Raw genomic sequence first — 13,739 nt, 5'->3', positions numbered from 1 at the left:
ACGCATACTCTGATGAATTGGTCCACGATTCCTTCATCACAGGCCTCAAATCGAATTATATCCGGCAGAGACTGCTGGAGAAGGAGGTCCTGGACTTAAAAAAGGCAGTGGCCACTGCGCGATCGCTGGACGTGGCCCAGAAAAACTCTGACTCTTATTCTTCCGGCCATGCGGCCCTCACCACCTCGTGCGCGCCGAGGGGGCCGCCATCTTGGAATCAGCCATCTTCCCCATCCAGGTCTCAGACCAGCTCTACGCCGCCGGAGTCCCCACACAGAAGTTCACCCAGGAGTCCTACTACAGCGGCAATGTCTCGAGGCCCGAAATGCTACTTCTGCAGCCAGGCCAAGCACCCCAGACAACGATGCCCAGCGAAGGACGCTACATGCTTCAAATGTAAGAAAAAGGGGCATTTTAGCAAAGTCTGCAGGGGGAATCGATTTCCAACTCCGTCACCGCCTCGTGCGTGCCGTGCGGGCCGCCATCTTGGGATCCGCCATCTTTTCCCGACTCAACGGCCGCCCAGGGCCCAACAGTGGCTTCGATCACGGTGGATCAATCCAGGCCACACCCGTTGACAAAATCCATGATGGACATACAGGTAAACGGGAATTTAACGAAATGTTTATTTGACTGTGGGAGCACCGAGAGTTTTATCCACCCTAGCCTGGTACGGCGGCACTCATTAACGGTAACCCCTACACGGAGCAGAATTGCTATGGCTGCTAAGCCCCACACTTCGGACATTTTGGGCTACTGTGTGGTAACACTGACTGTAAAAGGCACGGACTACAAGGATTTTAAACTCCTCGTGATGCCAGAACTCTGTGTTAAGGTAATCTTGGGCCTGGACTTCCAGTGCCACCACAAAAGCATATGGCGGGTCCCAGCCGCCACTCACAGTCTGTGGCCTATCAACCTTAAAAATCAGCCCGCCCTCTTTATTCGCTAATCTCGCTCCGAACTGTAGGCCCATAGCGACCAAAAGTAGACGGTACAGTCTGGAAGACAGACACTTTATCAAGGCGGAAGTGGACAGACTCCTGCGGGAAGGCATTATTGAATGCAGTACCAGCCCGTGGCGTGCCCAAGTAGTCATAGTTAAAAATAGCGAAAAGAAACGGATGGTAATTGACGACAGGCAGACTGTTAATATTTATACCCAGCTGGACGCCTACCCTTTACCCCGCATATCAGAAATGGTCAACCAGATTGCGCAATACCGAGTCTTCTCGACTATCGACCTCAAATCCGCGTATCACCAGCTCTCCATTAGAACGGAGGACCGCCCATACATCGCCTTCGAGGCGAACGGGCGCCTCTACCATTTTCTCAGAGTGCCCTTCGGAGTAACAAATGGGGTCTCGGTCTTCCAACGTGAGATGGACGGCATGGTTGACGAGAATAAACTACAAGCTACCTACCCCTATCTGGACAATGTCACTATCTGCGGGCACAACCAGCAAGACCACGATCTAAATCTTGCGAGATTTTTAAAAACTGCCCTAAAGCTGAATCTAACCTACAACAAAGACAAATGTCTCTTCAACACAACCCGTCTCTGTATCCTCGGCTGTGTGGTGGAAGATGGGGTAATTGGACCGGACCCTGACCGATTACACCCCCTAAAGGAACTGCCCCTGCCACACAATCCCAAAGTTTTAAAAAGGTGCCTGGGATTTTTTTCGTATTATGCCCAATGGGTGCCCAATTACTCTGATAAGGCCCGACCCCTCATTAAATCGACGTCCTTCCCACTATCAGCTGAAGCTCGGGAGGCTTTCACCAGTATTAAACAGGACATTGAAAGGGCTGCAGTGTGTGCAGTGGACGAATGCATTCCCTTTCAAGTCGAAAGCAATGCGTCAGACTTTGCCTTAGCTGCGACCCTCAATCAGGCTGGGAGACCTGTGGCCTTCTTCTCCCGAACCCTTCAGGGACCTGAAATCAGGCACTCTTCTGTCGAGAAGGAGGCACAGGCTATAGTGGAGGCAGTGCGGCACTGGAGACACTACCTAGCCGGCAAACGTTTCACCCTGCTCACCGACCAGCGGTCGGTGACTTTCATGTTTAATAACAAAGGGGGGAAATCAAGAATGACAAAATACTCAGGTGGAGGATTGAACTATCCACGTTTGACTATGATATTATGTACAGGCCGGGAGCCTTTAATGAACCCCCAGACGCCCTATCGCGGGGAATGTGTGCCAGCATTCATACGGACGAATTACAGGGTCTCCACAACGACCTCTGTCACCCAGGGGTCACCCGACTATACCATTTTATAAAGTCCCGCAATCTGCCCCACTCCATCGAGGAGGTCAGGGCAATGACCAGAGCCTGCCGCATCTGTGCGGAATGCAAGCCTCGTTTTTACAGGCCTGACCGTGCACACCTTATCAAAGCCACACGGCCATTCGAGTGCCTAAGTCTGGACTTCAAGGGACCCCTTCCCTCTGCCGACCGTAACGTATACTTCCTCAATATCATTGATGAATATTCCCGCTTCCCCTTCGCCATTCCCTGCCCAGACATGACCAGTGCCACGGTCATCAAGTGTCTCTGTAATCTATTCTGCATGTTTGGCATGCCGAACTACATACACAGCGATAGGGGGACATCATTCATGAGTGATGAGCTGCGCCAGTTCTTGCTCTCGAAGGGGATAGCCACTAGCAGAACCAATAGCTACAACCCCCGGGGTAATGGGCAAGTGGAAAGGGAGAATGCTACTGTTTGGAAGGCTGTCACGTTAGCCTTAAAGTCAAAAGGCCTTCCGACCTCCCACTGGCAGGAAGTCCTCCCAGACGTGCTCCACTCCATAAGGTCTCTGTTATGTGCTGCCACTAATGCTACCCCTCACGAAAAGATGTTCGTTTCCCCCCGGAAATCCACCTCGGGCATATCTCTACCCGCGTGGCTGACGTCTCTGGGGACAGTACTATTGCGGAAGCATGTGAGAGGCCATAAAACAGACCCCCTTGTGGAAAAGGTACAGCTCCTCCATGCAAACCCTCAGTACGCCTATACCGAATACTCTGACGGGCGAGAGGACACTGTTTCCATAAAAGATCTCGCTCCCTCGGGGAGCGGAGAGAATGATGGGACACTACCCGATGAAGACCTACACTACAAAGAGACAGGACGCCCAGAGGTATCAATACCCAACTTTAACCTGGAGGACACTGCAGATAACCTGGAAGACACTGCGGAGGCCCGGACAGCGGAGGAACCAGAATCCACTCCCCTAGAGGCACCCCAACCGGCTTTGCGCCGATCACTGAGAACTGCAAAACCTCCTGACAGACTCACTTATACCAACTTTTAAGAAACATCACCCCGATGGACTAAATCTATAGAAGGGGTGAATGTAATGAAATCTGTTTGTCTTGATCCTGTATTCATTTTGCACTCATGTATATTACCCTCACCCACTGTGTATAGTTTCACTTCCTCTTTCCCGACTAACCTGGGAGGTTCCAGGTCTTGGCTCTTGGCTCCGCCCCTGACTTCTCTTACATAAAGATCCCAGGATCTGTATGACTCATTCCTGTGAACCAGTCGGCGTGTTGAGATGTTAGCTCTGATCTTAGTGATTAAAAGCCAACTTGTTTAAGTCTATAACTTCTAGTTTTGTGGTTATTGAAGGCCCATCACCTCCATGATAACTTATTCACAATTTATTATCCTGGGTGTCAAAATGTTCCCCCTGACTGCATATTCTAATGGTTTAGATGGAATGTTAAAGATTCAATGGAAAGAAGACTAGGCAGTTTTCCTGATGTCTTTGCCAATATTCTTCCCTCCAGCTACATTACCAAAAATAGATCAGCCAGTCATTTGTCTCATTTATATTTGTGGGATCTTTCTGTGCAGAAAATGGCTGCCACAAGTGCCTACATAACAATAGCCACTGCACTTCGAAATAATTCACTGCATGTGAAGCATTCTGAGCCATTTAGAGAGGTGTGTAAGGATCATTAAAGTCAGATTCTATTGCCAAGTTAAAAACTTGTTTTTGCAGGTGCGTTTCAGCTTCTATTTTTCAAAACTGGGGAAAATGCAAAGGAAAAAATGGACCCCAAAAATCAGGTAAGTTCAGTTTTCATTTGGAGCATTGCTGAAACTCACAAAAACAAGCAAGAGGCTGATAAAAAGCACAGTTAAGGCAGTCCACAATCATTTACATTGTCCAGCAGTGGCACAGGTAAACTGCCTAGCAAGCATCTTCTTCTTCTTCTTAGGCAGTCCCTCGGAACCGAGGATGACTTGCTTCCACACTAAAAATGAGTTCTCAGGTGACTGATGAGTCCAATGCGGGACCTACAGTCTCTGTCACAGGCAGGGCAGACAGTCGTTGAAGGGGTGGGTGGGTGGGGTGCTTGGGTTGACGTGCGCTCCTTCTGCTGTTTGCGCTTGGCTTCTGCTTGCTCCTGGCGAAGAGACTCGAGGTGTTCGGCGCCTTCACGGATGCTTCTCCTCCACTTTGTGCGGTCTTGGGCCAGGGATTCCCAGGTGTCGGTGGGGATGTTGCACTTTTTCAAGGAGGCTTTGAGGGTGTCCTTGAAGCGTTTCCTCTGTCCACCTAGGGCTCTCTTGCCGTGTCGAAGCTTCGAGTAGAGCGCTTGTTTTGGGAGTCTCGTATCGGGCATGTGGACGATGTGGCCCATCCATCGGAGCTGATCGAGCGTGGTAAAGCTTCGATGCTGGGGATGTTGGCCTGAGCGAGAACACTGATGTCAATGCGTCTATCCTGCCAATGGATTTGCAGGATCTTGCGGAGGAGTGTTGGTGATCTTGATCTTATCAAGCATATAACACTGTCATAAGCACTAAGTCTGAGGTGAAGAACAATTAGGTCAACATATTGCAAAAATTTCAGGTGAAAAAAATTACCAGATTTTCAAATTGTCAATTATAGATTTAAAAAAAATCTTTGCAGTAAACATTCCTTTATGCAAGAACAAAAAGTGTTTGCAGGGAAGCAATTATTTTTATTTTTAAAGTGTTATTTGGAAATGAAATCCATTTCATGACTTTATGAAGCCTCACCTGTAACTGCTGCACAGTTATTGATATATGGAACACTATTGGCTAAATGTGGCTAAAAGGGACAATATTAAAATTAATAACTAGTTACAAGATTGAGACCTTGTTTGAACAGGAGCTGAATGTAGAGTACACAATAAAAGTGTTACAGCTATTGTTTTGTGATTTGGGCATTTTAACACATCAAAGACCATTAAATGTCTATGTCGTCACTGTAACCTCAGATATCAAAGACTGCAGTCAGCAGTAGTACGAGTTTACACTTCTATACCAAAGTGCTTCATACATTTTATATGACCAATCTAAAAAGACAAAACACTGAAATATTTTGCTTTATAGAAGCCACATTGATATTGATTTCATAATCTCAATTCAGCCTTTGTGATTTGAAGAAACAAGCAAAAACAGGAGTCATAAAGTAGGTACTGATACAATCAGGTTTAGATTGTGCACTTGGCGTTGGCATGGGTCGGAAACTGTCACTGCTGAACTCACCTTGAAAGAATTTTGTGCTGAAAATCCAGTCCCAAGATTCACTTGCGTCGAATTAGTGATGACATGTGGACATGACATCACGTACAGAACAGCATCACACAGTATGCACGATGAGATCACTACTCTGCGATGCGTGTGCACCTCGGGACCCGATTTCCAGTGCCAATTGTTAATGGCAAAGTCAGCAGGCAATTGTTTTTAAACGATTCGCAAACCCTTTTTTTGGTGGAAATCGGTAAAACAAAATCTTGAATGACCCGAGATGTGCTGAGACACCAGCTAGATGCGAGTCTTTTTGATTTGGCTTCTTACATCTTTCTCATTTTAACTTGCGTCCCCCGGTATTTTGAATTATACAAATTTGCCTGAATCAGCTTTATCAATCACCTTGAAAACTTTAGCCGATCAGTTTGAATTGTTCTCCTTCCCAAAGAAAATATGCCCAACTATTGTATTATTTCCTCATAACTTCGATTCATGATCGCCAAAATATTTACTTCTACACATTCTCAAAGACAATAATTAGGGATTTTTAAAATCGATTTTTGCTGATAAATTCCTGGAACTTTTTTGGATGGCAAATTGGTAAAAACTGATTTCCTTCCAAATTTGATTAAAAAGAACATCCAAAATTTCCCATTTTTTAAAAACAAAAGTCAGGTCTGGAGATACGCACGCACCACATCAGTAATGGCAGCATGCACATTGCGTGCTGTATGCGCTACGCTGACATCATGGATACAAAGCGTATACATTCCTGACCCAAATAGCAGCAGAAAACGAAACAATGTTGCGCAATATGCATTTTTTTTAAAGAGACCTAAATCTTCTTTAGGTATTGCTGTGAGCACTGCAGTAAACCACCCATTTTTGGACAGCAGCTGTTGGTAATGATTCTGCTGTTGCCATTTACACCTCCTCTAGACCCATCTTTTGTTTCTTTACTTGTCCCATTACCATCACCTTTTACCTTAAAACCTACCTCTCTTTTCTAATATCTCCTTATGTGGCTTGGTGTCAAATTTTGTTTGATAATGCTCCTGTGAAGCACACTACATTAAAGGCGCTATATAAATGTAAGTTGTTGTTGTTGAATGTAATGATGAGAACAATAACAACTTGTATTTATATAGCGCATTTAACATAGTAAAACGTCCCAAGGTGCTTCACAGGAGTATTAAAAGACAAAAAATTTGACACCGAGCCACATAAGGAAAAATTAGGGAAGATGACCAAAAGCTTGGTCAAAGAGGTAGGTTTTAAGGAGCGTCTTAAAGGAGAAAAGAGGCAGGGAGGTTTAGGCAGGAAATTCCAGAACTTAGGGCCTAGGCAACAGAAGGCACGGCCACTAATGGTTGAGCGATTATAGTCAGGGATCCTCAAGAGGGCAGAATTGGAGGAGCGCAGATATCTCGGGGGGGGGGGGATTGGGGGCTGGGGTTGTGGGACTGAAGGAGATTACAGAGATAGGGAGGGGCGAAGCCATGGAGGGATTTGAAAACCAGGATGAGAATTTTAAAATTGAGGCATTGTTTAACTAGGAGCCTATGTAGGTCAGCAAGCACAGGGGTGATGGGTGAATGGGACTTGGTGCGAGTTAGGATACGGGCAGCGAGTCTTGGATGACCTCAAGTTTATGTAGGGTAGAAAGTGGGAGGCCAGCCAGGGATGTGTTGGAATAGTCAAGTCTAGAGGTAACAAAGGCATGGATGAGGGTTTCAGCAGCGGATGAACTGAGGCAGGGGCAGAGACGGACGATGTTATGGAGGTGGAAATAGGCGGCCTTAGCTATGTTGCGAATGTGTGGTCAGAAGCTCATTTCAGGGTCAAATATGACACCAAGGTTGTGAACAGTGTGTGGCAGGGACCAAAACAATGGTTTCGGTCTTCCCAATATTTAATTAGAGAAAATTTCTGCTCATCCTGAACTGGATGTCGGACAAGCAGTCTGACAATTTAGAGACCGTGGAGGGGTCGAGCGAAGTGGTGGTGAGGTAGAGCTGGGTGTCATCAGCGTACATGTGGAAACTGAAGCTGTGTTTTCGGATGATGTCGCCAAGGGGCATCGTTTCCTCGGAACTCCTCAGGTGCTTCTAAAAACGATGCTGGGCGGCTTCCTTTCCTTTATAACTGTTTGAAAAAAACATTTATATCTCATTTCATTTTGCTTTCAGTGAACCTGGAAAGTACCTGCTTAGTTCAAGAAATGTTGGAGGGAAAAAGTTTGATGTAAACATTAATCTTTCTGATGAGCAGTAAGAGGTCTTGTTATATATATATATGCAAATCAGTGCTTCACAAAATTACAAAATAGATACTGATGAGTGAGGTCATTTGGCCCATCCATTCCAACAAAGGATCTACATTCCCATCATATCAACCTACTGACACATGAATGAGTCTATGGTGTTCACCTTCACCTATTTACTTAGAATGATTGATCATTCTTTTCATGAAAAGGTTTTCCCTGACACCTATTCTAAACTTTATTTTTTATCAGTTTTAACCAAAGTTCCCTTGTTCTCATTTCCTGACACACCTGGATGTAATGTTCCAGATAAATCTATCCATGCTATTTACTATCTTGTGTATTGCTATAAGGTTCTCTCTCACTCACCTCCTTTTAAGACTAGAGGGGTTTAGTTTCTTCAGTCTTTCCTCATAACTCAATCCTCTGTAACTAGGGATCATACTCATGGGTTTTTCAGCACTGCCTCCATGGCTTGAATGTTCCCCTTATGCCTTGGAATGCAGTGCTCAGTCTGATCAGGGTATTGAATGGTCTTAACATAACGGCCCAGAAATTTGGGTCTCCACGGGTGAGTACGCATGGGGTACTCACCCATAGGCCCAATGGAAGTGCCAGTTTCCTGCATGCACTGCGCATGCGCGGGAAACCGGCACTTCTGTTCCCCTGAAAGAAGGGGTTCAGAAGTCGAACGCGTGCGCAGGAGAGGCTGCGTGTGTGCATTGAACTTACGTTTTTTTTACAGGTTTTCCCGGGAGGGTAAGTCTCCAGAAGTTACACATATAAAAAACAGTCGCAAGGCCTGCTTTTTACAAGTAAGTGGTGAATTAATTAAAATTAAAACATTTTTTCCACAGGTTTATTATTTTTAAATACTTTAAAGAAAGGTAAGTTTATTTTTAGCCCCGTTAGAAAATAAATTTTTTTTTTTCGTTATTTAAATTATTGTTTAAAATAGTTATTTCATGTAATTTATAGTTTATTTAAAAAATGTGATGTTTTGTAAAATTTATTTGAAGAGTTAGTGATGTTTTGGGGCTTGTAGTATTTATAAGTTTGACAGCCCTTCCTGTCAAACTTATGAATGAAGCATTCCCTGCTCCGATTGGCTCCCCATGGCCCACGTGATCCCAGGGGACAGCAAACTAACTGCGCCCCTGGGATACACAAGCACTGTGCACCGGCAGTTGGAGCAGGCCCAGGATCGGAATTCCAGGGGCCCCACAGCTCAACAGCTGGCGTGCTAGGTAAGTGCAGGTCGGGGGCTTACACCCGTGGGAAGCCCTCGACCTGAATTTCTGGGCCATTATTTCCAACTTACACTCAACTAACCAAGCAATATAATTAGCTATTCTATTTACCTTGTTTATTGTGGCTCCATAGTGATTTTACATAATTGCCTGGAATTTGCGGTCGGAATGATGGTGAATTGGCAGCGTTCGGCGTCATTCTGCCTTTGAAACTGGCTGCAATTCGGAGATTTGGCGCATGCGCATGCGGAAATCCCAAAGCTGGAGTCAGTCATTGACAGTTCCGAAACAGGCTGTGCTGTGCAACCCTCCCCACAACACACAGAGCCGGCAATCAAATCATTGAAACTGATGAAAACCTTGGCTCTTCCGCAGTAAGTACGTGGTTAAATTCCCCACTAAAAGTTAGATCCAAAGGGATTAGGTGTAACTGAGATTTTGACAGCGTTATTACTGCTAAACAAAGGTTATGGCCCTGAAAAACTAATTTTAATTTTGTGCAGTATGAAATTTGTCCATTTTAATAAAAATTTTAAGAAACTTTTCAAAACAATTTTTTTTTAAGTTTGTCCTTCTTTACTTCGGGTTTGCCTTTCCCCCATGTGTGAGCCCCAGTCTTTCTTTTGCTCTCTCTAACTATTTTAAAAAGTTAGAATTTTAAGAGCTTACTCACTTCCTTGTTTGCTGTTTGTGAGAATTCTGCTTTTTAATTGGCTGCTTAGACAGCCTGCTGACGTCACAGCAACTCGCACTATGGGATCCCCACTAGAGTCCATTGATTTGAATTGAAGGTCGGAAAACCTAAAGATCTCTACACAGGGATCACGAAAACCTTATGTGTATGTCGGACTTCGGGGCCAGCAGTGAATGCCTTCGCTTCGCTTCTGACTGCAAATTCCAAGCCATTAAATTCTGAAAATATAAGCATTTAATTTAGCCTACATTTATTTAAATTGGCATCATATTTTAAATCATGTTCATTCATAACTACATATAGTGAAAATGTTTTAAATGTCATTTTCTATATATGCTTCTAGAGTACAAATGTTACACCTTAGTAACTGTATTAGCAACGTGTGGACTATCATGTGCTGGAATCCTGCAGTAATAAAGTTACTCCTTGTATGTGTTATGTTTGATAAAACACATGATTTGCAATGCTTAATACAGCGTTGTTATTTAATATTAATATAAATATTTATATTCTAATAATGTTACTTTGATATAATGGTCCAGAGTTAGAGTAAATCCTTTATTAAAATATTGCACCATGCGACAGTAAAATTACAAAATCTTTAAGCATGAATTTTAACCAAAACTGTACCTCGGTTTGTAAAGATTTGCAAGTATTGTGAAAAAATTTAAAGTTTACGTGTCCATTAGACAGAAAGGCGCCCGAGTTCCTAGGGGTTGATCCTATGAAGTGTCCATGATCAAGGTGCCATGTCCTTTTATTCAACAAAAACAAAATACTGCGGATGCTGGAAAGCTGAAATATAAACAGAAAATACTGGAAATGCTCAGCAGGTCTGGCAGCATCTGTGGAGAGAGAAACAGAATTAACGTTTCAGGTCGATCCAACTTTAACTTTGTTTCTCGCTTCACAGTTGCTGCCTGACCTGCTGAGTATTTCCAGCATTTTCTCCTTTTATTCAACATATTTGTTGTAAAAAAGAAACAAATGGTGATGATGTGGACTACAAGTCCCAGAACGCTCCGCTCTCTGTCCCAATTGACAGCAATAAAACGCCAGGGGTCGCTATAGCTTTACCAACCTGTGCACTGATGCAATTCTACAGCCCCCTTCTCAGAATGTGGGGGTTGGGCTAATCGTTAATATCATCGGTATTGTTAGAAAGACAAATTTATAGATTCTAATAATAAAATTGGGACATGTTTCAAAAATGTATGGTTAATTGGTTGTTTTGGGCAAATGATAAGTAAAATTAGTTGGTGTGAGGAAGTATGGTTTCAGAATTCCGTAATACATTAAATGGTGCAACGTGAAACGTTCTGAAGGTTTTGGACTAAAATCTGATCAATACTATCGCCACTTGTCTATGGGATTTCATATCTGGCATATCGGAAAGATTTTTTTTGCAGAATTAATTTCTGAATGTGAATGTTTTTGTTCATTCAACAGCATATGTTAGGTTCATACAACTAAGGAGCTTCCGCGACTCTTAAAATGTAAAATAATTAATTTGACACTCACGTCTTCCTGTTACAGTTTGTCACTAAATTCTCTGGGGTACGTCGTTAAAATATAGTACATTATTTATAGAAAGTCATGTGGTTTGAAAAGTAGCCTAATATTTTTCACAGATATTTGTATTGCTGTTCACTACCTATATTGGACCAAAATATCATCAACATATCCATGTGTATATGCTGGTTAAATAACCATGTGCGATTTGTTTAATTATCTGGTTATTATTGATAAAATGGGGACCTGAAAATGGAATCACATAACAGGATTGCTTAATATGCAGGGGCATTGCGGGGAGGAGATGCTATTGATCCTTTTGATTAAAGCTAATACGCCCCCTTCTGGGATCCTACAAAACAAATATAATCACTGACAGTGTTTAGCCAACCCCTCGGAAGCAAATCTCTGTACTCGTGCCCCTCCCCACATCCCAGAACCTCAGACCCGGCCCCAGCGATAATACCAGCGATAATAAACAACTACGAATTCAGAAAAGAGCATTTGTTCAACTTATCCCGTTGAAGCTGACCGCATCAATGTCTCACTTATGTTCTTGTAAAGTATTTAGCAGGATTGCTCTTTTTATTTAGCGTGTATACTGCCAATTACATTCTGCAGCACGTCCAACATGCGGTTTTATTCAGTCTTAAACATGTTTTATTCAGTCTTAAACAGCCCTGAACGCCCTGATTTGCCCTCATAAAGAGACAATTAATTATGACGATAGCAGCATTATATACTGGACGCCAGTCATAGATACCGCTACGGATATCCAGGGATCACCCTCGATTCCCGTTAGACTGTGAAAAGTAGATGAACAGCTTTCTTTACATTTCTGTAAATGAAGTACCTGCAGAAGTTCAGAACTCGCCGACAACGTGTGACGATTAGCACAAACTGTTATACAAGGTTATCTGACGTTTGGTTTCCCTTATCACTGTCCCACCAATGTAGGAAATGGGCCTGAGACCGTGATAAGGAAGAAAATGTCAAACACCCTTCCTCTGCGGACGGGTTGCCCCTTACACCTGCACTTGTCCAGTCTTTGGGATATCTGCTCATTGAAACACCAGGAAGCACTCAACACGTTAAATAAAGTATGTGTGAAAACTCAGGTCAGTGCATTGGGTGAATATTCTGTACCACAAGGTATTCACATCAATGAATGACACTAAAGAATAGACTGTGGGGTTATGAAACCGCCTGTATTCGAAACGATCAGAACTACGATATTAAAAAAAAACTCGATTTAAATCTGCTCAACTGCTTTCATGTTAAAATGTCAGTTTTCGGAATCTCTATATACAGACCTGGCAAGTTATAAAGTGATGTTGCACTCAGATTTCCTTTTTTTACGCACATAGGTCGGAGTTTGTGAGCACTGTTTTGAATCATACACGGTATTATTTTAAATTCGATTTCAATGAGGTACAGTAATGCACACCTTTCGGACAATCCGGCCTCAGGAAACAGGTCATTGTATTATACGATGCAACAATGGCGAGCCAGTAAGTGTTCATTATTGGTAAGTGCGTCAGGATCCTGAAGTGTGCCATTCAGCGTGCTATATTTATCTGCTATTATGTAACATTTACACAGCTGCAGTTACTTTATCCACTAGACTACTGATAATCGTGGTAGTAATGAAAGAGGCAGAATTATACTTAAAGAAAATGACCATTTGTTAGTGAGGACGTGAGTGCCTCCGTTTTATTGTGTCTCCCCCCCCCCCCCAACACCACGCATGCACACAAGCTTTAGCACGTTAAGACCCCCATACAGAAATAATGTGAAACGTCCAGTATAAAGTGCAAACTGTGATCAGAACAGCAGTGTTAATGTAGTGACCCGTCTTTCCCCTAACCTTCATAGACGGATGAAAACACAAGCATCTCTTGGTGATACCTAACTACCAGACAAAAATAAGGGCATTTCGCCCTCACTAGCAAACACAATGGGTATACAAAAACAGACAGCACTCAGTGCTGTGAAGTTCTCAGTCTTGGTGCTTCATTGCTCTCTAGCGCTACATATTATCCAAACTATTGTAATTGGGCTAATTGTCCCACACGGTTGAGATCTGCTGTTTTTGTACGCGACAGTATGCATATAAGGTCACGCCCTACGTGTTGCATATAATTACAGAAATATGTACCTGCTCCCATATACTAGTTTATCTGTTTAATTCCATAGGTTTATATTGAAGCACCATAGAATATTCCCCTATTTGTCTCCACAGTTAAAGTAAATGTTTACAAATAATGTTATTTGAAGATTAGAACATGGTCTTTTAAGTTTAATAGTTTTATATAATCAATTCCATATAGAGCAATAGTGATGGTTTTGAATTCACAAAATAAATTACGTCACCTTATTAATTTAAATCTACATAAGTTATATTAATACGTCTAAGATGTATTTTGTAAAGATTACTTCTGATTGTACGTCAAAATAATATATAAACTCCTGCGGTAATTTGGATTTGTTA

The sequence above is a fragment of the Somniosus microcephalus genome, chromosome 10, assembly GCF_052327205.1.
Source record: "Somniosus microcephalus isolate GS21.2 chromosome 10, FLI_Smic_1.0, whole genome shotgun sequence".
NCBI lineage: Eukaryota > Metazoa > Chordata > Chondrichthyes > Squaliformes > Somniosidae > Somniosus > Somniosus microcephalus.
Note: the sequence above shows the minus strand (reverse complement) of the source record.